This window comes from Schistocerca cancellata, chromosome 5 (genome assembly GCF_023864275.1).
Source record: "Schistocerca cancellata isolate TAMUIC-IGC-003103 chromosome 5, iqSchCanc2.1, whole genome shotgun sequence".
Taxonomy (NCBI): domain Eukaryota; kingdom Metazoa; phylum Arthropoda; class Insecta; order Orthoptera; family Acrididae; genus Schistocerca; species Schistocerca cancellata.
Genome location: NC_064630.1, coordinates 830,199,692 through 830,217,024, shown reverse-complemented (window position 1 = coordinate 830,217,024; position 17,333 = coordinate 830,199,692). Strand labels below are relative to the sequence as shown.

Below are 17,333 nucleotides of genomic sequence, written 5' to 3'. Positions count from 1 at the left end.
CCATGTTGAAAACAATTTGCGCAGTGATGGATTTCTTTATATAATCCTCCAGTATGTGACCCAATTATGTTCTGGTCTATCATACTGGTTCTGTGGTTTGCTGAGTAAACACTACGTAGGTAATATATGTTCATTGGTACACATGCGACAGCATGTGCTACCTAATATGGCTTACAACACCGCGTGTAAGAACGGGATTTTTTTCGGGGCTCATACCTGAGGCTCTACTTATGATAGAAAGATAGGGTACAATTTTTTGGATAGCCATCGGCTAGGGACTATCTCTAAATGTTACACACCTCCTCCAGCTTAGGCGAATGGTGCAAATGGGTTGGTTCCTTTTGTATTACATGTGGTTTACGATGCGTCGAAGGGGATAATGGCGGCAGCATTTAGTTTATGGGCAGATCCTGAGAAAACCCGAAAAACCTGGTTTTTGAGTGCCAAAACCGAGCCGCGGCCTCCAAGGTTGCTATGCACAGCAAGTGATTGTAATTTTTACGGTATATTCCCAGGACACTGACCTCGAACATTCTTGAAAATTTTTTTTGGCATTTTTTTCCGTTTTCGAGCTACAGAGGTTCAAATAACTTTGAACCTCTGTAGCTCGAAAACGGACAAAAATGCGGAGAGGTAGTTTATGAAGTGACATAGCACGGAGAAATATGCTCTAAAGTGTCTCCGTTATCATCAGAAGCGTTCTGGGAACCCCATGTTGTTGTGGTACCGAGCACATGCAAAAATTATGTGCACATAAAATCAGATCAGAGGCGTAAACCCATACAGTTTTGCTTTATATCAATTTTAAATATATAAAATATAACAATTTTGCTGATCCATAAGTTTCTTTTCATATGAATGACATCTCCCGAATGAACCAAGTACCTTGCCTTTGATGGGGAGGCTTGCGTGCCTCAGCTATACAGATAGCCGTACCGTTGGTGCAACCACAACGGAGGGGCATCTGTTGAGAGGCCAGACAAACGTGTGGTTCCTGAAGAGGGGCAGCAGCCTTTTCAATAGTTCTAGGGGCAACAGTCTGGATGATTATCTGGCCTAACCAAAACGGCCTTGCTGTGCTGGTACTGCGAACGGCTGAAAGCAAGGGGAAACTACAGCCGTAATACTTCCCGAGGGCATGCTGCTTTATTGCATGGTTAAATGATGATGGCATCCTCTTGGGTAAGATATTCCGGAGGTAAAATAGTCCCTCATTCGGATCTCCGGACGGGGACTACTCAGGAGGACGGCGTTATCAGTAGAAAGAAAACTGGCATTCTACGGATCGGAGCGTGGAATGTCAGATCCCTTAATCGGGCAGTTAGATTAGAAAATTTAAAAAGGGAAATGGACAGGCTAAAGTTGGATATAGTGGGAATTAGTGAAGTTCGGTGGCAGGAGGAACAAGATTTCTGGTCAGGTGAATACAGGGTTATAAATGCGCAATCTAATAGGGGTAATGCAGGGGTAGGCTTAATAATGAATAACAAAATAGCAATGTTGGTAAGCTACTACAAATAGCATAGTGAACGCATTATTGTAGCCTTGATAGATATGAAACCCACGCCTACCTCGGTAGTACAAGTTCATATGCCAACTAGCTCCGCAGATGATGAAGAGATTGATGAAATGTGTGATGAGATAAAAGAAATTACTCAGATACTGAAGGGGGACGAAAATTTAATTGTCATGGCTGACTGGACAAGAGGAAAAGGAAGAGAAGGAAACGTAGTAGGTGAATATGGAATGGGATTATGGAACGAAAGAGGAAGCCGCCTGGTAGAATTTTGCACAGAGTATAACTTAATCATAGCTAACACTTGGTTCAAGAAACATAAAAGAAGGTTGTATACATGGAAGAAGCCTGGAGATACTGCAAGGTCTCAGATAGATTATATAATAGCAAGACAGAGATTCAGGAACCATGTTTTAAACTGCAAGATATTTCCAGGGGCACATGTGGGCTCTGGCCACAATCTATTGGTTATGAACTGTAGATTAAAACTGTAGAAACTGCAAAATGGTGGGAATTTGAGGAGATGGGACCTGGATAAACTGAAGGAATCAGAGGTTGTAGAGAGCTTCAGGGAGAGCATTAGGGAACGACTGACAAGAATGGGGGCAAGAAATAAGATAGAAGAAGAATGGGTAGCTTTAAGAGATGAAATAGTGAAGGCAGCAGAGGATCAAGTAGATAAAAAGACGAGGGCTATTAGAAATCCTTGGGTAACAGAAGAAATATTGAATTTAATTGATGAAAGGAGAAAATATAAAAATGCAGTAAATGAATCAGACAAAAAGGAACACAAACGTCTCAAAAATGAGATCGACAGGAAGTGTAAAATGGCTGAACAGGGATGGATAGAGAACAAATGTAGGGATGTAGAGGCATATATATATATACCTACAGCATAATTAGAGAGACCTTTGGAGAAAAGAAAACCACTTGTATGAATATTAAGAGCACAGATGGAAACTCAGTTCTAAGCAAAGAAGGGAAAGCGGTAAGGTGGATCGAGTATATAGAGGGTCTATGCAATGGTAATGTACTTGAGGACAATAGTATGGAAATGGACGAGAATGTAGATGAAGATGAAGAAGAAGAGTTTGACATGGCACTGAAAGACCTAAGTCGAAACAAGGCCGCGGGAGTAGAACTACTGATAGCCTCGGGAGAGCCAACCCTGACAAAACGCTACCATCTGGTAAGATGGGCGAAATAACCTCAAACTTGAAGAAGAAATAATAATTCCAATCCCAAAACAGGTGTTCCCTGATGTGATAATTACCGAGCTATTAGTTGAATAAGTCATGGCTGAAAAATACCAACACGAATTCTTTACAGACGAATGGAAAAACTGATAGAAGCGGACCTCGGGGAAGATCAGTTTGGATTCTGTAGAAAAGTTGGAAGACGTGAGGCAATACTGACCCTTCGACTCATCTTAGAAGACAGATTAAGGAAAGGCAAACCTACGTTTCTAGCATTTATAGACTTAGAGAAAACGTTTGACAATGTTGAGTGGAATACTCTCTTTCAAATTCTGAAGGTGGCAGGGGTCAAATACAGGGAACGAAAGACTATTTACAATTTGTACAGAAACCCGATGGCAGTTATAAGAGTTGAGGGGTATGAAATGAAAGCAGTGATTGGGAAGGGAGTGAGACAGGGCTGTAACCTATCCCCGATGTTATTCAATCTGTTTATTGAGCAAGCAGTAGGGGAAACAAAAGAAAAATTTGGAGTAGGAATTAAAATCCATGGAGAAGAAATAAAAACTTTGAGGTTCGCCGATGACATTGTAATACTGTCAGAGACAGCAGAGGACCTGAAAGAGCAGCTGAATGGAATGAAGAGTGTCTTGAAAGGAGGATGTAAGATGAACATCAACAAAAGCAAAACGAGGATAATGGAATGTAGTAGAATTAAGTCGGGTGATGCTGAGGGAATTAGATTAGGAAATGAGACACTTAAAGTAGTAAATGAATTTTGCTATTTGGGGAGCAAAATAACTGATGATGATCCAAGTAGAGAGGATATAAAATGTAGATGGGCAATGGGAAGGAAAGCGTTTCTGAAGAAGAGGAATTTGTTAACATTGAGTATAGATTTAAGTGTCAGGAAGTCGTTTCTGAAAGTATTTGTATGGAGTGTAGCCATGTATGGAAGTGAAACATGGACGATAAATAGTTCAGACAAGAGGAGAATAGAAGCTTTCGAAATGTGGAGCTACAGAAGAGTGCTGAAGATTAGATGGGTAGATGACATAATTGATGAGGAGGTGTTGAATAGAACTGGGGAGAAGAGAAATTTGTGGCACAACTTGACTAGAAGAAGGGATCGGTTGGTAGGACATGCTCTGAGGCATCAAGGGATCACCAATTTAGTATTGGAGGGCAGCGTGGAGGGAGACCAAGAGATGAATACACTAAGCAGATTCAGAAGGGTGTAGTTTGCAGTAGGTACTGGGAAATGAAGGAACTTGCACAGGATAGAGTAGCATGGAGAGCTGCATCAAACCAGTCTCTGGACTGAAGACCACAACAACAACAACATGAATGACTTGCTCCAACAGGGAAAGTAAGGGCAGAAGCAGAAAAATGTTCCTATCAGAGCTTAGAAAAGGCAAATACATTTCGGTTTATTAAAAGATTAAACGAAAAGTATGGTACTTGCTGCTTCATTCTACCTTCGTCAACACCTTTAAAGGCTGTTCCCAAGAAATCTGACATGCGAACATTGTCGAGTTTTTGATGATGTGGGAGAAGGAGACAGTGACAGTGGGAACGTGATGGAAAGTAATAAACAGTGGAAGATAATAGACGGTAGTTGTAGAATGGAAAGAGCTAAGGAGACAGTGACAGTAAGAGAGAAAGAGAGGGACACAGTGGCTGTTGAACATATTTGACAGTGACAGAACAGTGCTACAAAAAGAGTGAAGAAGACCCTAGCAGTGGAAGAGGAGCAAAGAGAAGGAGAGTGTAGAAGTGGGTGATAGCTACTGACAATGAGAGACAGAGTCTGTGACAAGGACAGCCAGGAAGACAGAAAGAGTGACACGGAGAAGAGGCACTAGCAGTGGGAGAGGGAGCAAGAGGGAGACAGCGACAGTGGGAGGAGCCAGCTGTAGCTGTACAGAACAAAGGAGGCTGTGGTTGTGGATGTTAGGGAGACAGAAAGAGATAATAACAATGAGTTGTGCTGAATGAACGTGGACAGTGGTAGCAGATGGGTACGAGCGACTTACGGCGATGGACTGCTGGGTGTGAGTGAGTCACAGTTAGGAGAGCTTGTGGGAGTGGGAGAATAGTCACTTGTTAATAAAGAGCACGAAAATGTTCACATGCCAAAATTTTTGGGAAAATTTGTGAAGCTAGTGAGGGAGACAAAATGAGGCAGCTGGTATCCCACTTTTCAGTCAGAATCTTTTAATAAACAATGGTATATTCTCATTTTTTGTGTTCCGATAGGAGCATTTTCCCGCTGGTCAGTATATATATATATATAAGGTGCATTCAAGTTCTAAGGCCTCCGATTTTTTTTTCTCTGGACTGGAAAGAGATAGAAACATGCGATTTGTTTTAAAATGAGGCCGCGTTCATTGTCAATACGTTCCAGAGATGGCAGCACCGTACGGCAGATGGAATTTTACCGCCAGTGGCGAGAATGAGAACTGTTTTAAATACTTAAAATGGCGACGTTTTCCTTACTTGAACAGCATGCAATCATTCGTTTCCTGAATTTGCGTGGTGTGAAACCAATTGAAATTCATTGACAGTTGAAGGAGACATGTGGTGATGGAGTTATGGATGTGTAGAAAGGGTGTTCGTGGGTGTGACAGTTAAATGAAGGCAGAACATCGTGTGACAACAAACCGAAACAACCTCGGGCTCGCACAAGCCGGTTTGACGACATGATCGAGAAAGTGGAGAGAATTGTTTTGGGGGATCGACGAATGACTGTTAAACAGATCGCCTCCAGAGTTGGCATTTCTGTGCACACAATCCTGTATGACGACCTGAAAATGCGAAAAGTGTCATCCAGGTGGGTGCCACGAATGCTGACGGATGACCACATGGCTGCCCGTGTGGCATGTTGCCAAGCAATGTTGACGCGCAACGACAGCATGAATGGGACTTTCTTTTCGACGGTTGTGACAATGGATGAGACATGGATGCCATTTTTCAATCCAGAAACAAAGCGCCAGTCAGCTCAATGGAAGCACACAGATTCACCGGCACCAAAAAATTTCGGGTAACCGCCAGTGCTGAAAAAATGATGGTGTCCATGTTCTGGAACAGCGAGGGCGTAATCCTTACCCATTGCGTTCCAAAGGGCACTACGGTAACAGGTGTATCCTACGAAAATGTTTTGAAGAACAAATTTCTTCCTGCACTGCAACAAAAACGTCCGGGAAGGGCTGTGCGTGTGCTGTTTCACCAAGACAACGCACCTGCACATCGAGCTAACGTTACGCAACAGTTTCTTCGTGATAACAACTTTGAAGTGATTCCTCATGCTCCCTAGTCACTTGACCTGGCTCCTAGTGACTTTTGGCTTTTTCCGACAATGAAAGACACTCTCCGTGGCCGCACATTCACCAACCGTGCTGCTATTGCCTCAGCCATTTTCCAGTGGTCAAAACAGACTCCTAAAGAAGCCTTCGCCGCTGCCATGGAATCATGGCGTCAGCGTTGTGAAAAATGTGTACGTCTGCAGGGCGATTACGTCGAGAAGTAACGCCAGTTTCATCGATTTCGGGTGAGTAGTTAATTAGAAAAAAAAATCGGAGGCCTTAGAACTTGAATCCACCTCGTATATGTGTGAGTCGCAAGTGAGAAAAAATATTTTGTACGTAATGTCACAGCTCGAGCAACAATTTCATAAAAGTGATAATTTTGAATCGAACTTTTGAGTGTTCCAGTGTACGTGCATAATACTGCAAGGCTGCGCAACTTTTTGCACATATTGGAGAGAGCGTTCTCCACACTCGACGTGGCGCGAGGCTGTACACTCCGTCAGCAATGCGTCGCTGTCGAGGTCTCGTTGGACTGCTCGCACTCTGCATCGCTACACGGTTTCTCCGGTATCTTCCCAGTACCGGTTGGCACAACTCAGGACTTCGTTGTGTCACGTGGCACATTTGACAAAGAGTAACACGTCACAATGTAGACGTTGTTCAGTCTGTCGTCAAATGGTCAACTAGCTTCTTTGTTTTGTCAATCCAGGATGGAAAACAGTAACGACAGTTGCATCCTTTTCACTTGTGAGGCGTATTTTTAAGGAAGTACTTAATTTGTAGCAAACAAACACAGAGTAGTTTTAAACCAATTGTAGTATTACCTGAAAGTTTATATGTCAGTTTACTTTACACCATTTACATTAAAATTTGGGCACTTGTCATAACAACCAATCAACTTCTGAATTTCATTCTTATAAAAATATGTTGCCTGATTTGTAAACCACAGCCGGAGGCCATTTTTACTTCATAGTCTCCGGACGTTCATGTGTTCTGTGACAGATTCTTAGTGAACAAATCGTAAAACGTTAATAAACGTAAATAAACTCATGTTGTTGTTGTTGTGGTCTTCAGTTCTGAGACTGGTTTGACGCAGCTCTCCATGCTACTCTATCCTGTGCAAGCTTCTTCATCTCCCAGTACCTACTGCAACCTACGAGGGCAGTTCAATAAGTAATGCAACACATTTTTTTTCTGAAACAGGGGTTGTTTTATTCAGCATTGAAATACACCAGGTTATTCCCCAATCTTTTAGCTACTCAACACTATTTTTCAACGTAATCTCCATTCAATGCTACGAACTTACGCCACCTTGAAATGAGGGCCTGTATGCCTGCATGGTACCATTCCACTGGTCGATGTCGGAGCCAACTCCATTGATTGCCGTTTTGTTTCAGGTTCGAAGTGATGAACCCATGTTTCATCGCCTGTAACAATCTTTGACAAGAAATTGTCACCCTCAGCCACATGACGAGCAAGCAATTCCGCACAGATGGTTCTCCATTGCTCTTTATGGTGTTCGGTTAGACAACGAGGGACCCAGCGGGAACAAACCTTTGAATATCCCAACTGGTGAACAATTGTGACAGCACTACCAACAGAGATGTCAAGTTGAGCACTGAGTTGTTTGATGGTGATCCGTCGATCATCTCGAACGAATGTGTTCGCACGCTCCGCCATTGCAGGAGTCACAGCTGTGCACGGCCGGCCCGCACGCGGGAGATCAGACAGTCTTGCTTGACCTTGCGGCGATGATGACACACGCTTTGCCCAACGACTCACCGTGCTTTTATCCATTGCCAGATCACCGTAGACATTCTGCAAGCGCCTATGAATATCTGAGATGCCCTGGTTTTCCGCCAAAAGAAACTCGATCACTGCCCGTTGTTTGCAACGCACATCCGTTACAGACGCCATTTTAACAGCTCCGTACAGCGCTGCCACCTGTCGGAAGTCAATGAAACTATACGAGACGAAGCGGGAATGTTTGAAAATATTCCACAAGAAATTTCCGGTTTTTTCAACCAAAATTGGCCGAGAAAAAAAATGTGTTGCATTACTTATTGAACTGCCCTCGTACATCCTTCTGAATCTGCTTAGTGTATTCATCTCTTGGTCTCCCCCTACGATTTTTACCCTCCACGCTGCCCTCCAATACTAAATTGGTGATCCCTTGATGCCTCAGAACATGTCCTACCAGCCGATCCCTTCTTCTGGTCAAGTTGTGCCACAAACTTCTCTTCTCCCCAGTCCTATTCAATACTTCCTCATTAGTTATGTGATCTACCCATCTAATCTTCAGCATTCTTCTGTAGCACCACATTTCAAAAGCTTCTATTCTCTTCTTGTCCAAACTGTTTACCGTCCATGTTTCACTTCCATACATGGCTACACTCCATACAAATACTTTCAGAAATGACTTCCTGACACTTAAATCTATACTCGATGTTAACAAATTTCTCTTCTTCAGAAACGCTTTCCTTGCGATTGCCAGTCTACATTTTATATCCTCTCTACTTCGACCATCATCAGTTATTTTGCTCCCCAAATAGCAAAACTCCTTTACTACTTTAAGTGTCTCATTTCCTAATCTAATTCCCTCAGCATCACCCGACTTAATTCGACTACATTCCATTGTCCTTGTTTTGCTTTTGTTGATGTTCATCTTATATCTTCCTTTCAAGACACTATCCATTCCATTCAACTCCTCTTCCAAGTCCTCTGCTGTCTCTGACAGAATTAGAATGTCATCGGCGAATCTCAAAGTTTTTATTTCTTCTCCATGGATTTTAATACCTACTCCGAATTTTTCTTTTGTTTCCTTTACTGCTTGCTCAATATACAGATTGAATAACATCGGGGAGAGGCTACAACCCTGTCTTACTCGCTTCCCAACAACTGCTTCCCTTTCATGTCCCTTGACTCTTATAACTGCCATCTGGTTTCTGTACAAATTGTAAATAGCCTTTCGTTCCCTGTATTTTACCCTTGCCACCTTTAGAATTTGAAAGAGAGTATTCCAGTCAACATTGTCAAAAGCTTTCTGTAAGTCTACAAATGCTAGGAACGTAGGTTTGCCTTTCCTTAATCTTTCTTCTAAGATAAGTCGTAAGGTCAGTATTGCCTCACGTGTTCCAGTATTTCTACGGAATCCAAACTGATCTTCCCCGAGGTCGGCTTCTACTAGTTTTTCCATTCGTCTGTAAAGAATACGCGTTAGTATTTTGCAGCTGTGGCTTATTAAACTGATTGTTCGGTAATTTGCACATCTGTCAACACCTGCTTTCTTTGGGATTGGAATTATTATATTCTTCTTGAAGTCTGAGGGTATTTCGCCTGTTTCATACATCTTGCTCACCAGATGGTAGAGTTTTGTCAGGACTGGCTCTCCCAAGGCCGTCAGTAGTTCCAATGGAATGTTGTCTACTCCGGGGGCCTTGTTTCGGCTCAGGTCTTTCAGTGCTCTGTCAAACTTTTCACGCAGTATCGTATCTCCCATTTCATCTTCATCTACATCCTCTTCCATTTCCATAATATTGTGCTCAAGTACATCGCCCTTGTATAGACCCTCTATATACTCCTTCCACCTTTCTGCTTTCCCTTCTTTGCTTAGAACTGGGCTTCCATCTGAGCTTTTGATATTCATACAAGTGGTTCTCTTATCTCCAAAGGTCTCTTTAATTTTCCTGTAGGCAGTATCTATCTTACCCCTAGTGAGATAAGCCTCTACATCCTTACATTTGTCCTCTAGCCATCCCTGCTTAGCCATTTTGCACTTCCTGTCGATATCATTTTTGAGACGTTTGTATTCCTTTTTGCCTGCTTCATTTACTGAATTTTTATATTTTCTCCTTTCATCAATGAAATTCAATATTTCTTCTGTTACCCAAGGATTTCTACTAGCCCCCGTCTTTTTACCTACTTGATCCTCTGCTGCCTTCACTACTTCATCCCTCAAAGCTACCCATTCTTCTTCTACTGTATTTCTTTCCCCCATTCCTGTCAATTGTTCCCTTATGCTCTCCCTGAAACTCTGTACAACCTCTGGTTCTTTCAGTTTATCCAGGTCCCATCTCCTTAAATTCCCACCTTTTTGCAGTTTCTTCAGTTTTAATCTACAGGTCATAACCAATAGATTGTGGTCAGAGTCCACATCTGCCCCTGGAAATGTCTTACAATTTAAAACCTGGTTCGTAAATCTCTGTCTTACCATTATATAATCTATCTGATACCTATTACTACCTATACTAATAGGTATCAGATCAATAAACTCATACAATAAGAAAAAAATCGTAAAGCATCTGATTCCTTGGGGTTATGAATCATCTTGCTTTATCGAATCTAAAATGGTGACAGGTAGACACTCAGTTTCTATTTCATCACGAGCGGTTGTACAGACACCTCTGAACACTTTAATCCATTTTGACAGCTTTGCTGCCCGTACGTCACATACGACAGGATTTATAACAAACTAATTACGGGTCGGGCTCGTAGCTGAGTGAACCACAAGCTAGATTTTTCAGTAATTAGCAGAAGGCGAAGTCGGCGGTGCTCAAGCCGCAGTGGGCTGCTGGCCTGACTTAAGTACTATGCCGGTGAGAGGGCTGTTGCAAGATGCTTTCTGCGGAGAGAGAGAGAGAGAGAGAGAGACGGGAAACACTTTGCGGCGTTGCCAGTGTGACCTCGGAGTCTGCCGCACGCCTAACCTGATAACTGGCAACGCTGGCGTAAACGTCACACTGGTAAAATTTATTTTCTTGCAAAACTATCTCTGTCACTTCTTAATGTAATAATAGTTTTGTTTGCTTCATACCAGCCATGTAGAGAACTATAGTGGGTCAGCAACACCACAATACCTAAACTAAAATGAAAACCAATGCTAAATGTTCTACGTGCTCCCTGAAGCATGAGTTTCAGACTGACATGGCAGAATAATGCTATTGGCCTGAGAACAAAGTGATACACCGCTCCTTGCTGTTGCACATCGCCCCGCCACCTGCATTCTTACGTACACTCCATCATGCCAGGGGGAGTTTGGAGAGTCGATCGTTCCAGCCGCATATTACACACTGGGCAAGACGCCCCGTACTGAATTTCATAGCAGGCTGACTACACCTGGGCCCATCCTGGAAGGGCTAAAATGAGAAAAACTCCTCATTCCTACCTCGAACTGAACCTGGAACCTTGAGGGAATAAGCCTAGTACTGTACTAAAGAGACCACCATGGCCACTCAATAATAGGTGGCAGAGTTTAAATTATTATGAAGTATTTCGAAAATGGTGCACTTTCGTGGGACAGTTATTCGCAAACAGTCTCACCACACGTCAGAATCGGTAATGTAACTCCCATTTAATCGAAATAATTAATTTACTTCTTAAAACTGATAAATCACAGTACTAGTGGTTGCCAGTAGATAACTGATGCAGTCTTGCTGTTCTCTTACTTTTAATTCATACTTGCGTGCAATGTAGCAATGGGAAATATTGGAAGCATCATGAAGCGATGGTCAGGGGCGCACACCAGACAAAACCATAGGAAAGTCTCCTCCAATGGAAAAATCCTTGGAAAGGTCACCAGGGGTTCCAAGGGGTCACTGGCCAGCGGACAGATTCTGTTGCTGTGCAGAGACGCCACAGGAAGTTGGGCCATTTACAGAAATGCAGCTAGCATCTCCTATAAAGAAACACCTGGAGAAAATATTTTACGATCAGTAAATGGAGTGAGGACTCCGCCCTCTTTAGCTGGAATGGACCTTTGTACAGGAGATGGCGAAAGGTGCCCATTTCCCGAGAAAAGCAGAGAAAACTAAAGCTAAACATCTCAGTCACGGATAGGGGACATTTGGTCGTGGACCTTAGAAATTGTGGGAGACCGCCAAATGTTCTGGTTTTGCAGAAAAAAAAACAATGTTTATTTAATGTGAAACCTGCCACTATTGGCTAACGTAAACAAATTCTAAGGAAGAGAGACAGGATGATGAAGAGGCAGAGTACTCATTAGTTGAAGAAAGAGACAGAGAGAATGATGTACTCTTTTTCTACATCTACATCTACATGATTACTCTGCAATTCACATTTAAGTGCTTGCCAGAGAGTTCATCGAACCACAATCATACTATCTCCCTACCATTCCACTCCCGAACAGCGCGCGGGAAAAACGAACACCTAAACCTTTCTGTTCGAGCTCTGATTTGTCTTATTTTATTTTGATGATCATTCCTACCTATGTAGGTTGGGCTCAACAAAATATTTTCGCATTCGGAAGAGAAAGTTGGTGACTGAAATTTCGTAAATAGACCTCGCCGCGACGAAAAACGTCTTTGCTTTAGTGACTTCCATCCCAACTCGCATATCATATCTGCCACACTCTCTCCCCTATTACGTGATAATACAAAACGAGCTGTCCCCTTTTTTTTTGCACCCTTTCGATGTCCTCCGTCAATCCCACCTGGTAAGGATCCCACACCGCGCAGCAATATTCTGACAGAGGACGAACGAGTGTAGTGTAGCTGTCCCTTTAGTGGACTTGTTGCATCTTATAAGCGTCCTGCCAATGAAACGCAACCTCTGGCTCGCCTTCCCAACAATATTATCTATGTGGTCTTTCCTCCTGAAGTTGTTCGTAATTTTAACACCCAGGTACTTAGTTTAATTGACAGTCTTGAGAATTGTACTATTTATTGAGTAATCGAATTCCAACGGATTTCTTTTGGAACTCATGTAGATCACCTCACACTTTTCGTTACTTAGCGTCAACTGCCACCTGCCACACCATACAGCAATCTTTTCTAAATCGCTTTGCAACTGATACTGGTCTTCTGATGACCTTACTAGACGGTAAATTACAGCATCATCTGCGAACAACCTACGAGAACTGCTCAGATGGTCACCCAGGTCATTTATATAGATCAGGAACAGCAGAGGTCCCAGGACGCTTCCCTAGTGAACACATGATATCACTGCAGTTTTACTCGATGATTTGCCGTCTATTACTACGAACTGCGACCTTCCTGACAGGAAATCACAAATCCAGTCGCAAAACTGAGACGATACCCCATAGGCCCGCAACTTGATTAGAAGTCGCTTGTGAGGAACGGTGTCAAAAGCTTTCCGGAAATCTAGAAATACGGAATCAACTTGAGATCCCCTGTCGATAGCGGCCATTACTTCGTGCGAATAAAGAGCTAGCTGCGTTGCACAAGAACGATGTTTTCTGAAACCATGCTGATTACGTTTCAATAGATCGTTCCCTTCGAGGTGATTCATAATGTTTGAATAGAGTATATGCTCCAAAACCCTACTGCAAACCGACGCCAATGATATAGGTCTGTAGTTCGATGGATTAATCCTACTAGCCTTCTTAAACACTGGTGCGACCAGCGCAATTTTCCAATCTGCAGGTACAGATCTACCGGTGAGCGACCGGATGTACATGATTGCTAAGTAGGGAGCTATTGTATCAGCGTAATCTGAAAGGAACCTAATCGGTATACAATCTGGACCTGAAGATTTGAGTTGCTTCGCAACCCCTAAGGTATCTACTTCTAAGAAACTCATGCTAGCAGCTGCTCGTGTTTCAAATTCTGGAATATTCCATTCGTCTTCCCTGGTGAAGGAATTTCGGAAAACTGCGTTCAATAACTCCGCTTTAGCGGCACAGTCATCGGTAACAGTACCATCGGCACTGCGCAGCGAAGGTATTGACTGCGTCTTGCCGCTTGTGTACTTTACTTACGACCAGAATTTGTTCGGATTTTCTACCAAATTTCGAGACAATGTTTCGTTGTGGAACCTATTAAAGGCATCTCGCGTTGAAGTCCGTGCCAAATTTCGCGCGTCTGTAAATTTTAGCCAATCTTCGGGATTTCGCGTTCTCCTGAACTTCGCATGCTTTTTCCGTTGCCTCTGCAACAGCGTTCGGACCTGATTTGTGTACCATGGGGGATCAGTTCCATCTCTTACCAATTTATGAGGTATGAATCTCTCAATTGCTGTTACTACTATATCTTTGAATTTGAGCCACATCTCGTCTACATTTGCATAGTCAGTTCGGAAGGAATGGAGATTGTCTCTTACGAAGGCTTCTAGTGACACTTTATCCGTTTTTTTAATAAAATTATTTTGCATTTGTTTCTGGTGGATTTGGAAGAAACGGTATTGAGCCTAGCTACAACGACCCTGTGATCACTAATCCCTGTATCAGTCATGATGGTCTCTATTAGCTCTGGATTGTTTGTGGCTAAGAGGTCAAGTGTGTTTTCGCAACCATTTACAATTCGCGTGGGTTCGTGGAGTAACTGCTCGAAATAATTTTCGGAGAAAGCATTTAGGACAATCTCGGAAGATGTTTTCGGCCTACCACCGGATTTGAACAAGTATTATTGCCAACATATCGAGGGAAGGTTGAAGTCCCCACCAACTATAACCGTATGAGTGGGGTATTTATTTGTTACGAGACTCAAATTTTCTCTGAACTGTTCCGCAACTATATCCTCGGAGTCTTGGGGTCGGTAGAAGGAGCCAATTATTAACTTAGTTCGGCTGTTAAGTATAACCTCCACCCATACCAACTCGCACGGAGTATCTACTTCGACTTAACTACAAGATAAACCACTACTGACAGACAGAATCACTCCACCACCAATTCTGCCTAATCCATCTTTCCTGAACACCGTCTGAGACTTCGTAAAGCCAGCTTTCTGTACCTATAACGATTTCAGCTTCTGTGCTTTCTATTAGCGCTTCATCTTCATTGGCAGATGGTTAGATAAAAGCCAATGAGCCATCAATCAGGGGAAGGAAACGAATTTCTGCAATGAGCAGTTCGATCGAGACTCACTTGGAAGATTCACATCTGAGCCAATCATATACTGTGAGAGATGGAAAATGTGGCAAAGCGAGGTTTCCTTTTATTTCAGGTAGGGTTGGAAATCAGATAGGAAAGTACGACTTTGACGCTGAGAGTTGCCATTGATCCTTCTGAGCGGATGCATTGGTGACTGAGAGACTTTTTGAGCTAATTTAGACTCAGATGCTGGTGAGGGCTGTTGGATCCACCAATAATCTATTCTGCAGCGACTACGAGTGCAATGCTATACTGAGATTATGATGTAAGCCACGAGAAAAGACATAGCGAAATTAGTGTCATTTTTCATATTCTGATTATTTCAAGTTTTGCTCTGAAATCTTACATTTTGTCAGTAATGAACAGTTTGCTTTCAAGTTCAGGCACAGATGTGGTGCTTTTCCTTTCTGTGGGATGAGTCACTTCCATCAACCTTACGACAATCACTAGGCATTCCGCAATTACAAGTAAATATCTTGTGAGATCATTAGATTTTCCCCCCGATCCCTGTGTCGGCTATGCCAACGATATTGGTGTAAAGTTGTCACAAGCTGCTATTCAGTTGTTTATTTGTCTGTTATAACTCTTGTTTCACTTAATATTCATAATCTCCCCCATCAAGCACCCCTCCCCCGCCCCCACCCCACATTGGATTAGATAAAGACAGTCAACACTTGTAGAACTGCATATTTAGAGTGACGTTTCTCAGGCAGTTAGTAGCAAGTCATTACCCTGCACCTTGAAATGCCAATTAGCACGGATTTGGAGGGGGGTGGGTGGCGTGGTTTCTACGGGGAACAGCACTTGAGACTATCTAGACTGATCTAGTAGTTGAGCCTTAGGAAGTCACACCAACCACCATCTGATTTTCACGTTTCATTGGTTGCAACGAGAGGGAACCTTCCCTCTCGAATCCTTGTCATATATCGGCGTGTTATGCTTCGATGCGTCATTAATCGGCCTCTAGTACTAATGCTTCCGTAGTGTTAACGATACTGTTGTGTTCCTGGCATTTGCTAATGCGCTATCCGCTGTAATAAAGACATGCTAAACATATAAATTTCTCGCTAGAGTACAATAAAATACGGGAACGTAAGTAACATCAACCAGTGAGAGCTACGCGAACGATTAGGTGAAATCAGCGTGTCAAACGTGTGTCATTATTTTTAGTGGCTAGCACGTCCTTTTTTGATTAAATAATTCAGTGTATTGGGCCACAGCATTGTAAACGAAAATGGTTCAAATGGAACTGAGCACTATGGGACATCTGTGGTCATCAGTCCCCTAGAACTTAGAACTACTTAAACGTAACTAACCTAAGGACATCACACAAATCCATGCCCAAGGCAGGATTCCAACCTGCGACCGTAGCAGTCGCGCGGTTCCGAACTGAAGCGCCTAGAACCGCTCGGCCACCGAGGCCGGCTCATTGTAAACTATTGAAACAATTAAATTGCTCCGTTCCTTAGTTGTTTCAGTAGTTCATAACGATGTGGCTCAAAAATTATACGATCCAAAATGACACCGGCTTTGGAGGCTAGCGAACTTATAACACATTCCTTGCTTGCTAACCGAGCGAGGTGGCGCAGTGGTTAGACACTGGACTCTCATTCGGGAGGACGACGGTTCAATCCTGCGTCCGGCCATCCTGATTTAGGTTTTCCGTGATTTCCCTAAATCGCTCCAGGCAAATGCCGGGATGGTTCCTTTCAAAGGGCACGGCCGACTTCCTTCCCCGTCCTTCCCTAATCCGATGAGACCGATGACCTCGCTGTCTGGTCTCCTTCCCCTAAACAACCAACCAACCTTGCTTGCTAACGCCTTTTGCTTGATCAAGTTTGTTATTTGCAAATTCATTTCTGTATGGTGAGGTGCGTTTTTACGGTTTTTACAATGTGTGTACTGAACAGAATTGCCAAAAGTACGTATACTGATACATATTTGAAGAGAAAAAAAAGGAAAGGAAAACCGTTTAGGGGGGGTATGACGTCAAACGGGCCGTCTGGGAGCAGGAGAGGCACCACAGGACATTTTAATTTCCACTGTCTCTACTTTTACAAATAAATTCATAAAACTTTCTCAACACGACCAGGAAGGATTCAGGATTCAAACTCATAGCAATGTAAGTTCAAAAGTATAACAAAAAAATTTTTTTTGCGTGTGATATTTCATCATTTTTTCACTTACTATTGGCTACATTTGTTGCTATAGGTACACTTTTCTTCACAAGTAAGAGAGATTCTTCGATGAATTTTGCACAGCGTACAAACCATACTTACAGGTGTATGAAACTCTAGAATTTATGTAATTAATGAAAAAATGAATGAGCTGTTACATTTTAAACTTCATGTTTAGGAAAAACTCAAATTTTATGGTTAATTATCTCAATTTTTAGCACAGTTTTTAATAGATTTGGAGAATTCTAGAGTTTCATACACCTGTAAGTATGGTTTGTATGCTGTGCAAAA

General features: G+C 42.6%; 1 protein-coding gene across 1 annotated transcript in view; it reads left to right on the top strand.

Annotated features, from left to right (window-relative positions):
* Positions 1 to 17,333, top strand: part of LOC126188828 (odorant receptor Or2-like) — a 109,049-nt gene that overhangs the window by 49,952 nt on the left and 41,764 nt on the right. The window lies entirely within an intron of this gene.